The sequence below is a fragment of the Equus caballus genome, chromosome 24, assembly GCF_041296265.1.
Source record: "Equus caballus isolate H_3958 breed thoroughbred chromosome 24, TB-T2T, whole genome shotgun sequence".
Lineage (NCBI taxonomy): Eukaryota > Metazoa > Chordata > Mammalia > Perissodactyla > Equidae > Equus > Equus caballus.
The window spans coordinates 42039462-42057426 of NC_091707.1; the positions used below are offsets into that span (position 1 = coordinate 42039462).

Below are 17965 nucleotides of genomic sequence, written 5' to 3' on the forward strand. Positions count from 1 at the left end.
AGCGGCATAGCTTTAAGCATCACAGCAACATGGAGCCACCATAGTATGTCAACCGACAGAAGGGTGGTGTGGTCCCTGACTGGGAAATGAACTGCAGGCCATGGTGATGAGAACGCCAAATCTTAACCCCTAGACCACCAGGGCTGGCTGCCTTAAATGATATCTATATTTAATAGTCCCAAATTTGTATCTCCAGTGCTGACCTGTCCTTTATGGTCAATCCTTATACCACCAACTGCTTCCTTCATTCTTCTGTATCTCTTGTTGGCACCATGAATTCTACATGTCAGAACTGAATTTGTGAGCATGTCTCCTAAAACCTCTTCTCGTGATTTCCTCGCCTTGATGATACCACTTCTCTCTTTCAAAGTACTAGGTCCAGAGAGTTGAGGTTCAACTTTGATTCCTCTTGGCTATCTCCTTCACATCTAAACCATCACCAGGCCCATTACTTCGGTCTTTGACAACCCACTAAATCCACCTATTGTTCTCTGTCACCACAGTCACAATCTGAGTTCCAGCTCCCAACTGTGGCCACTGGAACGGCTGTTAGTGCTTCCTAACTGGCTTCCCATTTCCAGATTTATGCCCCTGATTAATTCCTCACCAAGGCAGTCTTTCAAAAATATAAACTGCATCAAGTTATACCATGTTATTTTGTTCCTTAAAGTTGCTAATAATTTACAATAATCCACAAAGAAGCCTTTTTACCACTCAATCTAAATGTCCATCTGTATCTGCTACGGTCTGAACTGCGTCCCCTCAAAATTCCTGTGTTAAAGCCCTAACTCCCAATGGGATGGTATTTGGAGGCTGAGCCTTTGGGGGGAAATTAGAGTTAGATGAGGTCTTGAGTGTGAGGCCCCCGTGATGGGCTTAGTCCCCATATAAGAAGAGACATCGGAGAACTTGCTTCCCCTCTCTCCCTGCAACGTGGGGACTCAGTGAGAAAGTGGCCACCAGCAAGCCAGGAAGACAGCCCTCACTAGAAAATCAAACCAGCTGGCACCTTGACCTTGGACTCCCCAGTCTCCACAACCATGAGAAGTAAATTCCTGTGGATAAGCCACCCAGTGCACTGTATTTTGTTATGGCAGCTTGAGCTGACTAAAATCTGTATCTATATCTATATCACATATGTATGTTTGATTTATTATCAGCGCTAGACTCTAAGACTAAACTTTAAGAAAATTAGGATTGTGTCTGTTTTATTCACTTGTTATATCCATGCCTAGCCAGGGACCCTCTGACATAAATGTTCCCTAACCCGATGAATGATAGGAACTAAGCTGGTTCCAGGAGCTGATGACAGATACCGTCTTTGTTGTCAGGTCCTCATATTGCTAATGTCCAGACATAGAGATTCACAATAAACAAATAAATGCATGATTTAAATAAATGTTAGGAAGTAAAGGTGTAGGGTGTACATGTGAAAACACATGAGTCTGTCTATATAAATATGACCAGGCAAAGCAGGGGGAGAGAAGGAGAGGAAGATTCCACAGGGAGAGAAGAGCATGCGGAAATCCCAGTGTCTTCACCAGGAAAGGGAGGAGATCAATGTGAAGTGAACAGAGTAAGTTCTTCTAAAAAATTCTCACAACACGCTATTGGAGTCTATTTCTCATGAGCTGGAATTCCCAAGAATCTTCTATTAAGAGTGTTAGTAAATTTATGTTATAGCAAAAGAGGTTGATTTTACTGGTTTAAAAATTGAGGGAGTTGATCAGGAACATTTATTGAACATTGATATATGAAAGTTTCGTAATATTCTGGGGTAACAATTGATTTATTTAATTGATGTACCATATATTTAATATTGTCATATTCACGGTGAATTTTTTTTGATAAATTATATTTCTATGACCGTTAGAGAAGTTATATAAATTCTGGAAGTTTTTGTTGTCCAGTATATGAGTCAGTAAATATATATACAGTGAATATAGTGATTCAAGTGATTCAGAAGCTTATTAAACATCATATGAGTACCCAATGACATTAGTCAATTATCTGCAAAAAAAGAAAAATGTTTATCAACGACCAAAAAATGAAGAGATGATATGTTGCATTTTTCCTTCCATTTCTTTCTTTAACCAGAAAGTCTATGAATCAAATTATGATTTTGTAATAATTTGACAGAATCAGTACTCAATATATGTGGTGAAAAAAAAATTTACTTCATTCATGTTCAAGGCATCACTCCAAGACAGAATCTTCCTTACAAAAGCAACGTTAATTAGTAGAACTAGTGGATTTTTTATTATTACTATTGGGTTGGATCCAGCAATTCTTTTCAAGAGACAGATTGAGAAAGAAACTTCTCGTGTTGCGGCTTTCTGACTATAAACAACTTAACGCTTAATTAAACAACTAAAGCTGAGAAAATAGAGTGTAGGGCCCCAGCAAGGTGTTTGGTTACAGTTGTCCATAAAGAAAGGAATTCAGGAATTTATTCATAGAACTCTCAGGGCTCATTTAAATATTGCTTGGGGACTAGAAATAGCATCCCATACAATACAAGGGGATATCTAAAGCATTCCACGTATCGCATCTTGTATGCTTTTTGGTGTACATTTAAAGGTGCGGGAAGTAGACTCGTGTTGACAGAGGTTTCAGAGAAGGGAAGCAAATAAAAAAACAACTTCAGATTCTCAAAAGTATTTGGAAGAAGTGGCATCAAAAATGTAAACACTATAAATGAGTGTTGGAAGTTTTTGCTAACATAGGCAGACTATTAGAAAGTATAAATATGTGTGTGTGTGATTGTTATTTTTTTGTGTGTTTTCCAAACTTTACAGAATGAGTATTTGCAAAATTCTAGGAAAGTAGGTATGTTCTCAGATACAAACACATATTGGCCAATCAGGGAACTGCGTAAAATCTGAGCCAACTGCTTTTAATTGCTGGGAGTTGTAAATGTGTCAATAGGTCTGCGAGCTATGGATCACTTTGAAGACAAAGACAATAGTAGCAGCTAACACTCTCTGAGTACTAGTTCAAGTCTTCTTTTAAGTGTTCTGTATTTAACCTTCAATACAGAGAGGGGGTGCTAACAGTATCTCCATTTTACAAGTGAAGAAATGGAGGCACAGAGAGGTCAAGCAACTTGTACAGAGTCCCACAGCTAGTGAGCGCTAGGGCTGAGATCTAAACATGGCAGTTTGGCTCCAGAGTATGTGTTCCTGACCCACCATACTCTTGTGAAAGCAGGTCAGGAGACAAATAGGAGGTGGAGGGGAGGGAGGCATAAAGTAAATGTGTGATGTCTTAGCCTGGTGCCTGGTACAGGGTAGGCACAAGACAAATTCAACCTGGATTGCATTTTCTCATGACATATTATGATGATAAAAAGTATAACAAATAGTAACTATAACCCCTAGAGTGTTCTCTTAAGCATAGTAAGTACGAAAAGATAGCATACTGTACAAATAGCTAAAACCAGATTCTGAGTGCTTAGCATGTGTTAAATTGCTTAATTCCCACAAAAATCTTATGAATTAGGTAATGTTTTCATTCTATTTAATGGATGGGGAATTTGAGGCACAGAAATGTTAAGAAACTTTTTTGATGCCACACAGTATGTTTTCTAAATTAGGCTTTAAATTTAGGTGGTCTGGCTCTAGAATCTGTGCTCTTAATATCATCCTTTACCTCCTGAGGCATTCTAAGTTTACAGCCCGTATTAGCCCATCCAGTGAACCAGAAGTCCTTGTAAGCACACAAATGCCTTTACGACTGGCAGTGATCAGAAGCTATGGGCCCAGATTTCAAATTGTGACTTGCTGAGGATCATGAATTTATACCTAAGAACATGTCTGATTTCCTAGAAGTTTGCAAAGACACTCAAGCTGTTTTAGCAAGTTCTTCGGTCTCCATTCCTGGTTTGGAGCAACATTCTGCTAAAATTCAGTGATATTTATCTGTGAGGTCATTCACATCTGAATACAAGGGATAACAACATAATGTATTAGACACACACTCAGAAGACAGACTCAGTCTGAAGCAAAATTAACAAAGTCCTTTATCTGTACGAACAGGGTAATTCTGAAGACTAAAACTCCCATGAATCCTTCTTTATCTGCTAAAGGGTGCTAAAAAAACCCAAACCATTATTAACTTATCATGCAGTTTATTATTTTTATGCGGTAGTGTCCTTTGTTGATGGAGCATCATTTCCCTCTATCCTTTTTCCCCTTAGTCGGGAAGGCAGGGAGGAGGGGAACTACATTTCCCAGAGCCCATAGCAGCGTCTCCAGGTTAGATTCAGCCAATGAGAGTCACTTCCGGTGATCTGGTCTATGAGAAGCAGAAGCCGTATTTGCTCCCAAGGCAGAAGCTGGCCGCCAGATGAGCTTGGAGCGGAGCAGAGCCGAGGTTGGCCAGGCGTTTCCGGGAGTTCTCCTGTAAGACAACGCATTCCGCTGCTGCTGGCGTCTGAGATCAGAGCCAGGAGCTTCTTCTGATTCCAGGACCCACTAGTTTCCTGAAGGCTACTGGCAGCCTTCCTGACTTTTGCTCCCCTAGGCTTCAATAAGCTTCAGCCCTGTAATACTTTGTTTTAAATCATTCTCTCAAAAACTTGGGATGGTTTCTATTTTGCTGATTGAACCTTGACTGATAAATGCATTTATTCATTCTCAAAAGACCAGTATTATTCTTACCTCATGTTTGTATGTCACATATCAGCTTACAAAGTACTGTCACCTATTTTTTCCCCCCGTTTCTCTTTTAAAAAGTCTGTGAAATGGATACAGTAGGCATTACCTCCAATTTATAAATAATTTATCTGAGCCCTGATTTTTCTGTGATATTTGCAAGGAAAGACTTAAAGCAAGCTAGAAACAAAATCAGTATAGGAACTCGTCCAACTGATCAGCAATTCCGTGTTCTTAGACTCATACAAGAAACTGAGTTCAAAGCTATAATTAAAAAAAAAAAAAGCAGATGTACTATGAGCCACTGAAATTTAAAGATCTTTTAAAATGCTAATATGAAGCCTAGGGTCACTTCTCAACCCTGTACTGACTCGGCAGAAAGTTTCATCACCATTTTGTAATGTGAGCTACACCTGCTCTAATTAAACAGAAAAAACAAATAAACTGGTACCTTAAAGTGTAATGTTAAATTGTATGCATTTATGCTTATGTAATCCAATTTCTCTTTGAAAACAAAAATAGAAATAAATAATTGAACATCAAATCAGTGGTAGCATCTTTTAAATACATCTTTTTTAAGTTCCTCTTTTTAAAAATATTGTTTGACTGCTTTCCCCTTCCTACTGAATTAAATATGGAAAACAATGAAATTGAAAGCTTAAAAATGACTTTTAATTAGCAAACCTTTCTTGTTATTATATTTAGCATTTCCATTAGAAGAACAGGGCCCTGTGGAAATATGTTTAATGCATATTTGTTTTCCTTTGAAAATTTATTTGATTATTATAGCAAATGAATTTTTTATAATGCATTGCTTTTAAAATTATAATATGCTACATATCAAACTAGAGAGTTGACATCATATTAGCTGCATTGTGTTTGCAAGAAAAAGCTTTATAAAATAGATTATCAATTATCTATAAAATTTTCTGCATTTATTGGTGGTTAGAGGTGATGATTTTGCTCTATTTATAAATTCATTACTTCATCAATCATATGCTCTTCCTCTCTATTCCCATTTATTTCTTCTATAATAGACATAACCATTCAAAATAATTCAGAATAACTTTTTCTCTACATCTCCTTAGAGGCAGTGGGGGAGAAAACATGTTTTTTTCCCTCCTTGCTCTCGTTAATTTGCATATAGTGTAGGTTAGAGTTTTCATTAACAGGTGTATTCTGTGTTTCATCACAACTAAAAACCTATTTTATTATTTTAGAAGTAGAATTTATTCACTGAGTTAGAGATTATTTGGAAGCACTGAACATTTTCAGAGAAATGGAAGTCACAGCAGCCATAACCAATCCAAGTGGTTTCGCCAGATGGGTCTATGCTGCTAAAGGCTTTGACTGATGTCTTCAGCATGGCCCCTGGAATCACTACGTCACTGACTATTAATTGAAAAGGTCTGAAAGATGGGAGTATGTGCTGGTAAACATTGTAATTACAGTTTAGAGCTCAAAAGGGCTCCTTGAGCTCCGTGATTTCATTAGAACTTCTTTTGCAAACTGATGTTGCTATTTAGAATACATTGACAGATTAGTAATTAGCAATCACAGTAATAGCAATACTGCCACCTCCTCCTCTACTACCACAAAACATTGACTATGGTTTCTCAAGAGCTTCTTATCTTTAGGCTCTGATCAAACGCTTTATGTATATTTACAAGAATCTGAGGTAGTTCCCACAAAAACCCCAGAGGGGTTGGTGCAGCGGGAGAGGAAGGACAGAAGGAATGGACAAGTTTCCTAGGACCGCAGTGGCAAATTCGCGCAAACTCAGTGTCTTCAAACAATGGAAATCTATTCTGTCACAGTTTGGAGGCCAGAAATCTGAAATCAGAGGTGTCCACAGGGTTGGTTCCTTCTGGAGACTCCAAAGGAGAATCTTTTCCATGCCTCTCTCCTGGGTTCCAGTTAAAGCCACCAATCCCTGATGTTTCTTGGCTTGTAGCTGTACCACCCCAGTGTACGTCGCCATTATCACATGGCCTTCCCCTCTGTGTCTCTTTGTGTATCTTCCCATTTCTGTCTCTCACAAGTATTCTTGTCACTGAATTGAGGACAAACCCTATTCCAACATGATCTATCTCAGGATCCTAACCTTAATTTCATCTGCAAAGACAATTATTTCAAATGAAGTCACATTCTTGGTTCTGGATGGATGTGCCTTTTGGGGCCATTTCAATATACTACAGTAAATACCCAGCTGCATAATTTATTTTCACTAATTTGACCAATTCAGCAAGAAAAACAACAAGTCAACAGTAACCATAAACTCTCCTTAGTACACATGCTCAAATTAACCCTATTTATACGGATATTATTTCCCTTCATTGCTTCTTCTCCTTTGAGTATAGCATAAACCCCCACCAAACTTCTCCTTAACTCCCCTGCTTCCGTCAGTTGGAGCTACCCAAACCGCAAGTAGCTCCTGGCTTCACCTCTAATGACTGCTTACATTATTTGAATTCTGTTTACCATGAGAAGCGTCCTTTATTGCTATGACTACTGAGAGTGCAATAAGTAAAGTCCGCTCTTCCATTTTTTCCAATGCCAACTGGATTTTTGCTTCCCTCCATGTTTGTAATTAAACAATATCTTCGCATAGACCCCATGTATGAATTTGTCTCTCCCTAAGGTCTTGGTAATCTGTAGCCATTGCTTTTTTTTCATTGACTTGCACATTCTTTTTCTACTAGTCCACACTGATTACTTCCTTTCCTCCAAAACAATAGATTTTCCTCCAATTAAGAATGAGAAATCAATAGTTTTCAGTACAGAGATGGACAAAATAGCAAAACTACTTCTTTGTGGTTGAAAATGTTTTTATTACTAGCAGCTTCTGTTTATTTACTTTTTTGGTGAGGAAGATTGGCCCTGAGCTGACATCTGTTGCCAATCTTCCTCTATTTTCTGTGTGAGATGCTACCACAATATGGACTGATGAGCAGTATATAGGTCTGCATCCGGGATCTGCACCCATGAATTCCAGGCTGCCGAAGTGGAGCATGCATACTTAACCACTATGCCACTGGCCTGGCCCCTCTACTAGGTATTTTTATGTCAAAAAATAAGAATAGTGTTGTTCCACATGAAAATAAGGCCTCTGTTCTCTTGGTTCTCTCCATAAATATCTAATGTAAGTGTGTATAAACATCATCATCTGGGATTTTACATTGCAGGCCTTATGAAAAATATGATTTCTATAGATTTCAATAAGAATTCAGGATTTATTTTATTTAGTGGTTTCTTTTTAAGTTTAAATTTGAGATTCACTTAGAATTCTCTTTTTAACTTCATTGCTTTTATTTTCTAGTGCTGTAATTATAACTAGAAAACAAATAATATATGAGAATTCATTGATTTGTTGCTTGGCACAAAGCAGTTCTATGAAAGTAAAAAATATAGAAACACTTAAAAATTATTTATAAATAATGAGTTGAATATAAATCAGATTGGATGACTGATTGAAAAAACGAGAACTTTTACTTGACATCACACCTGATTTGAACTTCTCAGGCTTTGGAAAAATGAATAGGAAGAGACTGGTAATTGAATGTATATGAGGACATTTAGCATCCTGCCCTGTAGTAAGCAGTACTAGACAGCAGAAGGACCGCCATGTTGGTTATTGCATTGAGTGCCAGAGTTGCCTTGGCTGGTAAGGATCTACACGAGTCCTCCTTAACCTTCACCAATTACTATAATACAATTTTATTACAGGAGATATCTAGGTAAGGCTTAGTTAATGTCAAAAGGGCAAGGCAGAACTGGAAAGTGAAGAAGAAGGTAGAATCTGATATGTTCACTTACTCAAAGAGGTTGGAGGGTACATCCAATTCAGTCATGGGAGAGAGTCATCCCAGTTAATGGCATACAGCAAACATTTAGGAGTTAGTGACTGCTATTACAATTTGCGATATTCCAGGATTCAAATAGGCAGACAAGATTGTTTTATTTTATGTTTAGATACTTTTTCATAGTATAATTTATATACAATTAAATGCACCCATGGACAAATATATGCACCTGTGTAACTGCCATTATAATCAAGACTAGTTCCCTCAACCCAGAGAGATTTCCTGTGCCTCCTTGCAATCAGACGACCCAGCTGCAGCCCCAGAAAATGACTGATCTGTTTTCTGTCACTAAGGATTAGTTTTGCCCGTTCTAGAATTTTGTATAGATGGAATCATACAGTAAATAGTCTTTTTTGTCTGTTTTTTTGTTCAGTACAGTGTTTTTGAGATACTACTGTGTTGTTGTATCTTTCTGTACTTCGTTCTTCTGTACTGCTGAGTAGTATTCCACTGCATGAATGTAACACAATTTATTTATAAATTCCCCTGTAGATGGGCATTTGGGTTGTGTGCAGCTTGTCACTATTATGAACAAAGCTGATATGAATATATCTGTACATGTTTTTTATAGACATATAGTTTCAATTCTGTTAAGTGAATATATATGTGGGAGAAAAATTGTTGAGTTACATCATAACTCTATGTTTCACTTTATAAGAAACTGTCAAACAGATTCCCAATTTGTAATCCCACCAGCAGTGTATAAACTTCCAGTCATTTCACATCTTTGCCAATTTTGGGGAATTGTAAGGTTTTTTTTTCTTTTTTTAGCCATCCAAATAGTTTTCTAGTTGCATCTCTTTGTACTTTTAAACAATATTTCCTTGATTACTAATGACATTGAGCATTTTTCCCATGATGATTAGTCATTTGTATATCTTCTTTTGTGACATTCCTGTTCAATTTTTTGCCCACATATTTTTTAATTGGGTTGTCTTCTTAGTACTGAATTGTAAGAATTCTTTATTCTAGACCTGCTTTTATAGCAGACAGGCTGTGCTAGACTACGGGTAGATTCTCTCCTCTCTAGTTATGGAAGAGAAAAAACAAAATTGCTGCAACTCGGTGCCATTGTTCAAAGAGGTGCAGCCCAGCTACATGGTTTTGTTCTGAATAATCTACTCAGGGGAGCTAAACATTTAGCCTAAATTGAGGCAACAATGCTAATGAGCAACTTCTAAGTCTCAGGGGTTGCAACTACAGCTATTTATTTCTTGCTCATGTTACCTGAGTGTGCAAAACAGTCAATACTGTTCCAAGCTGCAGGTTGGTGCCAGGCTATGGGGTCTAGTCTTTCTGAGATTCAAGCTGAAAGAGCAGCCTCGATCTGGTATCCTCCCATTCTGATGGCAGCGGGAAAGAGCGAGAGAGCCAGGCCAACCACATGATGATAATAAACCTTCTGCAGGGATCTGGTGTCCGCTATGTTCAGTCACATTCCACTGGCCAAATCACATCACAAGGCTGAGCTCAATGTGAATGGACTGGGGTGAAAATACACGTCCCATGATAGGGATGGGGTGCCAATATAATCTACCACAATCAGCTGCAAAGAAGACCACACTCAAGGCAGAGAATTCTCAAGAAGAACCACGTACAAAGCTGAGTAGAAAGCCCGCACATGACAAGCATTGAATAAATATTCACTCACTTTTATTATTTCCTTCTATGTAGACCAGGACCTATATAGCATTATAAGAACCTGTTCTCTGGAATATATAGGAAGATTTTACAATAGTACTGATTCAGTTGAATTGCTTAGAAGTCAGATGGCATTGTCGTCTCTGTTTTCTTAGTTCTAGACCTTTACTCAGAATGAGAGACTTCATTCCAATATGTGTGAAATGTTGAACTATGAACCATTAAAAATTTCACATATTAAATAAAAGGGTGAATTTATTGATAGTGAACTTAAAATCTGTATGCTTGTTTAGACACTTTTAGGACTGATTTATATGCTTGTATGTTAAAAATGTTACATAACATAAAGGCGCATTAGTTTGTGACAGATATGATGTCTTTAATAGAGGAAATCTAGAAAATGTACCTTTGCTTCTCCCTAAAGCACCTCTTCCCAATCCCTCTAAAGCACCTTGTACTGGAATTCTGTATTCCTGTGAGCCATCTTCTTTACACAGTCAGATAGAGTCATGTCTTGGGAGTTGGAACACTATAGATGAATTGATGCATGATCTACACCATAGCAGGGTAAAAATATTACACAAAAATTCAGTAACAACGATAACAATGATCATGATGATGATGACAATGACAAAGCCTAATATTGCCCTTACTATGTGCCAGGCACTATTCTAAACACTTTACATCTACTAACTCATTTAATCTTTATCATATTGTCATGAAATAGGTACTATGTTGAAGTCCATATTGCGTAAGGAGAAATTGATGCCAGAAAGATTAACTGGCTCAAAGTCCAGAGCTACAACTCGGGAGTTGGCTAGACGGGTCCATATTGGCTTACAGTGAACCAGGTTTTCTGTTCTCCACACCCTATGCAATCTTCTCCCATACTGACTGTTGTCTGGGCCATGTGACTTACCTTGGCCAAAGGGACATTATACTGTGTCATGCAAGCAGAACATCTAGAGGTCTGGTTGTCTTGGAACACTCTCTTTTGGCACCTAGTCACTACGTTAGATGCCTGGTCTAGGCTACTGCAAGGTTAGTGACCATTTGGGAAGAAAGATATTGAGACCACAATGAGAGAGGCGTACAGCCTTCCTGGTGCTCTGGCTGAGTCCAGTCCACATCAGACTCACTAGCTGAACGTAGACACATAAGTAACCCAAAGGGAGAAGAGCAGAAGAAGTGCCCAGTCAACCCAAAGTTTTGTTAGAAATAATCAGTGTTGTCTTATGCCACTACATTTTGGATTGTTTTTATACATGGCAATTTCTAACTGAAATGGGGCAAGCCGTGGTCTACCTAGGGGAATTTTGCTGTCATCGAAGCAGCTAAAGAAATTGCTATATATTCACCTCATCCATATTTTCTGAATTTTCTGACAAAATCTGCCCTCAATCATGACCTAGTCTTGCAGGATACAAAATGCCAACACTGTACTGGCACATAATGCAGAACTTGCTAAATTAAATAACCTGATTTCATTAAGTTCCAGAAATCTGATTTTTGGGACAAAGTCAAAACAAACTCTGATGAGACTCTAACAGTGATCATGGAGGTTTTGTCACCAGTGAGTATTTGACACATTTTCCCTCATTCTTGGCCAAGTACTCTTGAACCAAATCAGAGGTATTGTTTAACTGGCTACTGATTAATATTTCGGACAATGTAGTAATCAGCTATCCAAGTGAGCAATTAATCAGAGTAGTGAGAAATAAATGGCATCTTTAGATCACATTTTATTACAGTCTAAAGACCAAGTTTGTCCTCAGAGTCCTCATACCAAAAATGAGGTGACTATTAGCCATGACTCCGTGCAATAAGTCATTTAATGCTTGACCTTCAGAGTTAGTTACATTTACTTCAAAGAAATGATGCAATCTTTTGCAATTCCATGGAAAGAACTAAGAACATATATGTTGGAGATTTATTACGAGGAATTGGCTCACACAGTTATGGAGACTGAGAAGTCCCAGGATCTGCTATTTGCAAGCTGGAGACACAGGAAAGCCAGTGGTGTAATTCAATCTGAGTCCAAAGGCCTGAGAACCAGGAGTGCCAATGGTCTGTTTCAGTTCATGGGCTGGAGAAGATCAGTGGGGCAAGAATAAGGACTAAATTCTTCCTTCCTTTGACTTTTGTTCTATTCAGGCTTTCAACAGATGGAAAGATGCTCCTGCCTCACCACCACATTGGAGGGCAATCTACTGAGTCCACCGATGCAAATGCTAATCTTGTCCAGAAACACCTCACAGATAGATCCAGAAATAGTACTTAATTTAGATACCCCATGGCCAGTCAAGTTGACACAAAATTAACCATTACAAATATTAATAAATAAAACACTGCACAGCCAGGTATTCAAAAATCCAGGATGATGATAATGATGATGATGATGACTTGCTCTGAGTTAAGCTCCTATTAGAGAATGTCATATGGAAGCAATGAGAGTAAGGGCTGCTCTGTTCCATTTGTGCTTCCCCTAAGTCCCTTCAAATGTTAAGATAGAGCCATTCTTTTCTCCTAACATCATTTGAGTGTCATCTTAAGAGCCCTTTGTAGCCCTGTTTCACTCCAGGAATTCCTGGAAGAAAGATTCAGAGTTTTAGAATGTTGGGACTCCTGCCCAGGCTTTTGCTGAGTAAATGCACAGGTTCCAAAGAGCCGTAGGACTCTCCTGGCTTCCCCAAAGCACAACAGACCAGGACGATCTGAGAGGCAGAAAGCCTCGCACCTCCTTCAGATTCCAAAGTTTTAGAATCAAAAGGCCTGGGCCATAAATGCAGGCTTGCTGCCAAGTAGTTCTCAGACTTCAAGCAAAGCAGGTAGAGTTTTGACATTGAACAGATACGGGATCAAAATCTTAGCCCTGCCTCTTTGAAAATACGTTCCCTTTGGCAACATCCTGGTCTTTTCTAAGCTTCAGTGTCCTCAAGTATAGAATGGGGTAATAATACCTACTTTACAGGGCTGTTGTGAGTATCAAAACGGAAAATATATTTAAAATAAAATGTTTACCATAAAGCTTTGAGTTCAGGTGATTAATCAAGTTACAAACCTGATGGAGAAGAAACATTATTATAGATAAAACATACAAAATATCCTCAAGAATTAAAGTTATCTATAACTTCTGTGCATCAGACCACTCACTGCATTGTGCAGACCCACAACTCTAGGACTACTGAGGTTTGCAAGCAATAAGTTTAAATCAGAGCTCAATAGTTTCAACCTGACCCAACCCAATGATTCCCTGTGTGTATAAGAACTGAAACTTCCTTGAAATCAACATGAAATACTCAAATAGTTTAATTCGTGATATCAGGCTTTGAGATTATGGAAGAGCACAATTGTGGTGAAATTGTCTGATATCAAAGGCATTTTTACTCCCCTTCCCACCTGACTGAGATGCAACATCATCAATACACTAAATAGCTTTTGGGATCAACTGGAGCATAATCTGTCCCATGGTCAAGGTTATGCTATTTCTTCTAATGTCAGAATGGGAGCTGATGAGATAATTGCAGTCTTTCCATTATCTAGTTCTGGAGACACATTTCCGTTTAATTTCTTTCTTTTAAATCAGTGTTCGTTTACCATCAGTTCATACCAAAGTCACTTCTGAGACTTTTCCAGGTTATCTCTTCCTTTTCCCAGATCAATGGATATGAAATGGGGGTCCAGGCATCTACATATTAAAGAAGCCTCATCTGTAAATCTGATGTGCATCCCTGATTAAGAGCCACTCATGAAATTGAATTGACCCAGTCCTTGCAAATGATCTTTTGAAAGGGAAACTCAGTTACAATTTCACTCTTTCCTTCATAGTCATTTCACATTGTATACAGTGGCAAAATGTTTAATTTTCACATTTTTATTGCAAATATCACTTTTGATTAAGCATAAAAAGTCATAAAAATGAAATCATAGCCCTGTAGAATCAGAGAACAGGAAGATAGTGCTACTAGCTACTGTACCTGGAAAGGTTGCCAAAGTCTGAATTCCTGTTCTCTAGTGTGTTGTGACCACTCTAATACCAGTATTTTAATGTTGGTGCTAAACTCCTCTGACAATGGCACGTATAGTGCCCAGGATGGAGTCTGATTCAGTTTGTGATTATGGCCTTTGAGCTGATCTTTTCTCCCTGGGAAAGAGGAAAAGGAGAGAAATAGTCCACATGTGATTAGCAGCCTCAGTCACTATGTTTCTTTTTAAAAATTTTAAAATATCAAGTCAGAAATAAGAAGAAGTCAACAATCAGTAGCTAGTCAAAACCATCTGTTTTGTTTACACGGATGTCTATAAATGACATATATACATTTACCTGTCATGGATGTGAGAAATGTTTATATAAATAAATAGACAGCATGGAGTTGAGAAAGCATCACTTAGAATAAAGTCACCTCTAGAAATCGAGAACTTCAGAGGCCTAGGTGACTTTCAGATTGTGAAACTCTTAGCAAGAAATTTCTTAACAACTCTATTGTAGTACAATTGACATAACATAAACTGCATATATTTTGATTGTGCAATTTTATAAGTGTGAAACCATCACCACAGTCAAAATAATGAACTTACCTTCACTCCAAAAAGTATCCTCATGCCTTTTTGTAATTCTTCTCTCTGGCTCCTCTTTCAGGCAACCACTGATTTACTTTCTGTCAATATTTGCTTCATTTTCTTTGAATTGTATATAAATGCAATCATACAGTAAGTACTCTTTTTTTTCCCTGTTTTCTTTCATTCAACATGATTATTTTGAGATTCATTCATATTGTAATATGAATCAATAGTTTATTCCTTTTAATGCAAGTAGCATCATATTGTATGGATGTACCACAGTTTGTTTTTCCATGCGTTTGTTGACTGACCCTTGGGTTGTTTCCAGCTTTGGGCTAGGACAAATAAAAGCCACCATAAACATTTGTGTACAAGTCATTATTTGGCCAAGTGCTTCCTTTTCTCTTGGGGAAATATTTAGGAGTAGAGTGGGTGGCTCATATGGAAGGTAAGCAAGTAACTTTTTAAAAAAAACTTACAAATGATTTTCAAGAATGTATCATTTCACATTGCCATCAGCAGTGTTTGAGAGTTCTAGGACCTCCACATTCTTACCAACACTTGGTATGGTCGGTCTTTGTAATTTAAGCCATTTTGATATCACATGCATAATGCTATCTCATGGTTTTAATTTGTATTTCTATAGTAACAAATGATGTTGAACTTCTTGCCATGGGCACATTTGCCAAATTTTTTTTTTTGGTGGAATATCTGTTTAAATATTTTATCCATTTTTAAAAAATTGGGTTGTCTGCTTTCTTGTTAAGTTTTGGGATTTTGTGTATTCTAGATAAAAGTCCTACATCAGATACATGATTGGCAAATATTTTATTTTAGTTTGTAGCTCGTCTTTTCATTCCCTTAGCAGTGTTTCATGAGGAATAGAAGTTTTAAATTTTGGTGAAGCCTATTTTTTCTCTTTTAATGACCTTGATTTGTTGTAACAGCTAAGAAATCTTTGTTTAACCCAGGATCCCAAAGATTTTCTCCTGTGTTTTTTTTCTAGAAGCTTTATAAGTTTACATTTTATTTTTGTGTCTTTGATCCATTTTAAGTTACGTTTTAATACTGTGTGAGATATGGATTTACATTTGATTTTTTGTTTGCATATGGACACCAAATTGCTCTAGCACCAAAATGATTATTTTTTCTCCACTGAATTGTTAGGAAGAATTTTTTAAATTAAGATGTATAAATATAAAGCGGATTATACCAAAATGAGTTTAAGCCTCACTTTTTGTAAAAATGCCTAGATTATTGAAGAGAGATTTTGCTTTCACTCACAATGACAGTTGATCTTAAGTACAATAGAAGAATTGAAATGTAAAAACAAAGCAAACCAAAAAAAAAAAAAAACTAGATTTGAGGTTTATTTTGAATGTACAGCCAAGCTAAATGATCCAATTGATCCACACCCACTCCAACTGTCTGTGCTCCTTGTCATTTAGTAAAATATCTAACTACTTTAGACAATGGATGGTAGCCTATCTATTGCTGAGGACTGGACACTTCCTACAAGGTTAAATTTCTTTTCAAGGTGTAAGTCACTTATTTGAGATCACAGATGATGAAGCCAAATGTCAGAAGCTTGTAGAGAAGAGTCTTTCTCCCAGAGATCTACCCTATAGTGGGCTTCCTTCTGCATACACGTTACACAAGGCCAGCTAGTGAAAGGAGTCCGCTCTTTTCAGTCTGTTTTGAGAAAACAAAATGCATTATATACAACATTTCTGGTGTGGAAAGTATGGAAATTTTAAGGTCCTTGATGACTACATTGCATCTATCTACTACCTAAAAAGTTCATCCTAATTCTGTAGACATGAAATGATATTTGAAGTGAAGATTACAACATTTTTCAGGTTTTGCTTTATTAAAATCAAAAGAACATTTTAGATTAAATCACTCTGACTTTCCCTTATGAAGACAAACAAAAGCCTTAAAAATATTATAACTTGAACAAATAAATAAAAGGAGGGAAGCCCACAAACCTAACATGACTTTGATGATCACAACCACTGATGCTGGAAGATTAGTTTAATTTTTAGGGTCTACCAAGAAAGCTCCAGCTCCCACAAGAAGCAAACACACACACACACACTCCCCCAAACAAACTCGAGTAGTGACTACTTCTGGTTTACCAAAAAATAAAACCATGTTCACTGCTTTACAAACAATTCACCAAGTCTATGTAAGGCAGCACTGCCTTGTCTAGACTTTCTCCCAAATAAACATTTATTTTGCTGCTGTGTGAGTTCTCCTTGCATAGCTTCTGAGACTTGCAGGTCAACATCACCATCAAGCATGGATGTTGTGGCGGGGAGACACAGTCTGACATGGTACTTACTGGTATGTCTACCCTAATGGTGATATGCAAACGGTATTTTTTGTTAGTTTCTTACAATCTTGATATTTTTTTCACACTATAGAAGAACAACTAGAAGCAAGACTTGTGTTTCACAGGATATATAGCTCATCCGTGGTCCGTCACATTTCTGAACAATTATAATTGTACATTGGGACATTGTCTTTTGATGTTGAAGAGAAGATTTAATTATAATGTAGAGAGTGGGTGCTGTGGTCTGAAAGTCTGTGTCCCCCCAAAATTCATATGTTAGAATCCTAATGCCCAATGTGATAGCTTTAAGAGATGGGGCCTTCAGGAGGTGCTTACGTCATAAGGGTAAAGCCTTCCTGAATGGGATTAATATCTTTATAAAAGAGACCACCCAGAGCTTCTTAGCCACCTCCACCATGTGAGGACAGAGTGAGAATTCTTCAACCTGGGAGAGGACCTTCACCCCACCATGCTGGCACCCTTATCTCAGACTTCCAGACCTGAGAACTGTAAGAAATAAATATCTGCTATTCATAAGCTGCCCAGTTTGTGGTATTTTGTTATAGCAGCCCGAACAAACTAAGATACTGTGGGCACCTGTACCACACATTTTCCTGACTCTATGAGCAGCATTTCTGGTGGTTCAGGATAGTCCCAGGTTTGTGGACAAGGCAATATCTGAATAACTAACTGGATGAGGTGAGGTTCCCTTGCTGTGACCTCCCCAAAGAGGATGTGCTTTCTCTCTACTCTGACATCAACTTGGTTGCAAATTACCTCTTTTGTGCTTTTTATAACTTCTGATGCTAAAAGTACCACGAATGCCATGCTTTATCTCCCCCATGCATATACACTAGTGTCTAGCACACAATAGGTATACCTAAATATGTGTTGAGTGAAAATCAAGTATG

The 17965-nt window shown here is 37.7% G+C and overlaps 1 long non-coding RNA gene across 2 annotated transcripts in view; it reads right to left on the reverse strand.

Annotated features, from left to right (window-relative positions):
* Positions 1–1733: 1733 nt before the first annotated feature.
* The window catches only part of LOC138920550 (uncharacterized), a 37374-nt gene continuing 21142 nt past the window's right edge, over positions 1734–17965 (reverse strand). For both annotated transcript variants that reach the window (XR_011431933.1, XR_011431934.1), the window contains 2 exons: positions 14137–14303; positions 1734–4401 (listed from right to left, as the gene is read on the reverse strand). This is a non-coding gene — a long non-coding RNA (uncharacterized lncRNA). The remainder of the gene's footprint in view (positions 4402–14136; positions 14304–17965) is intronic.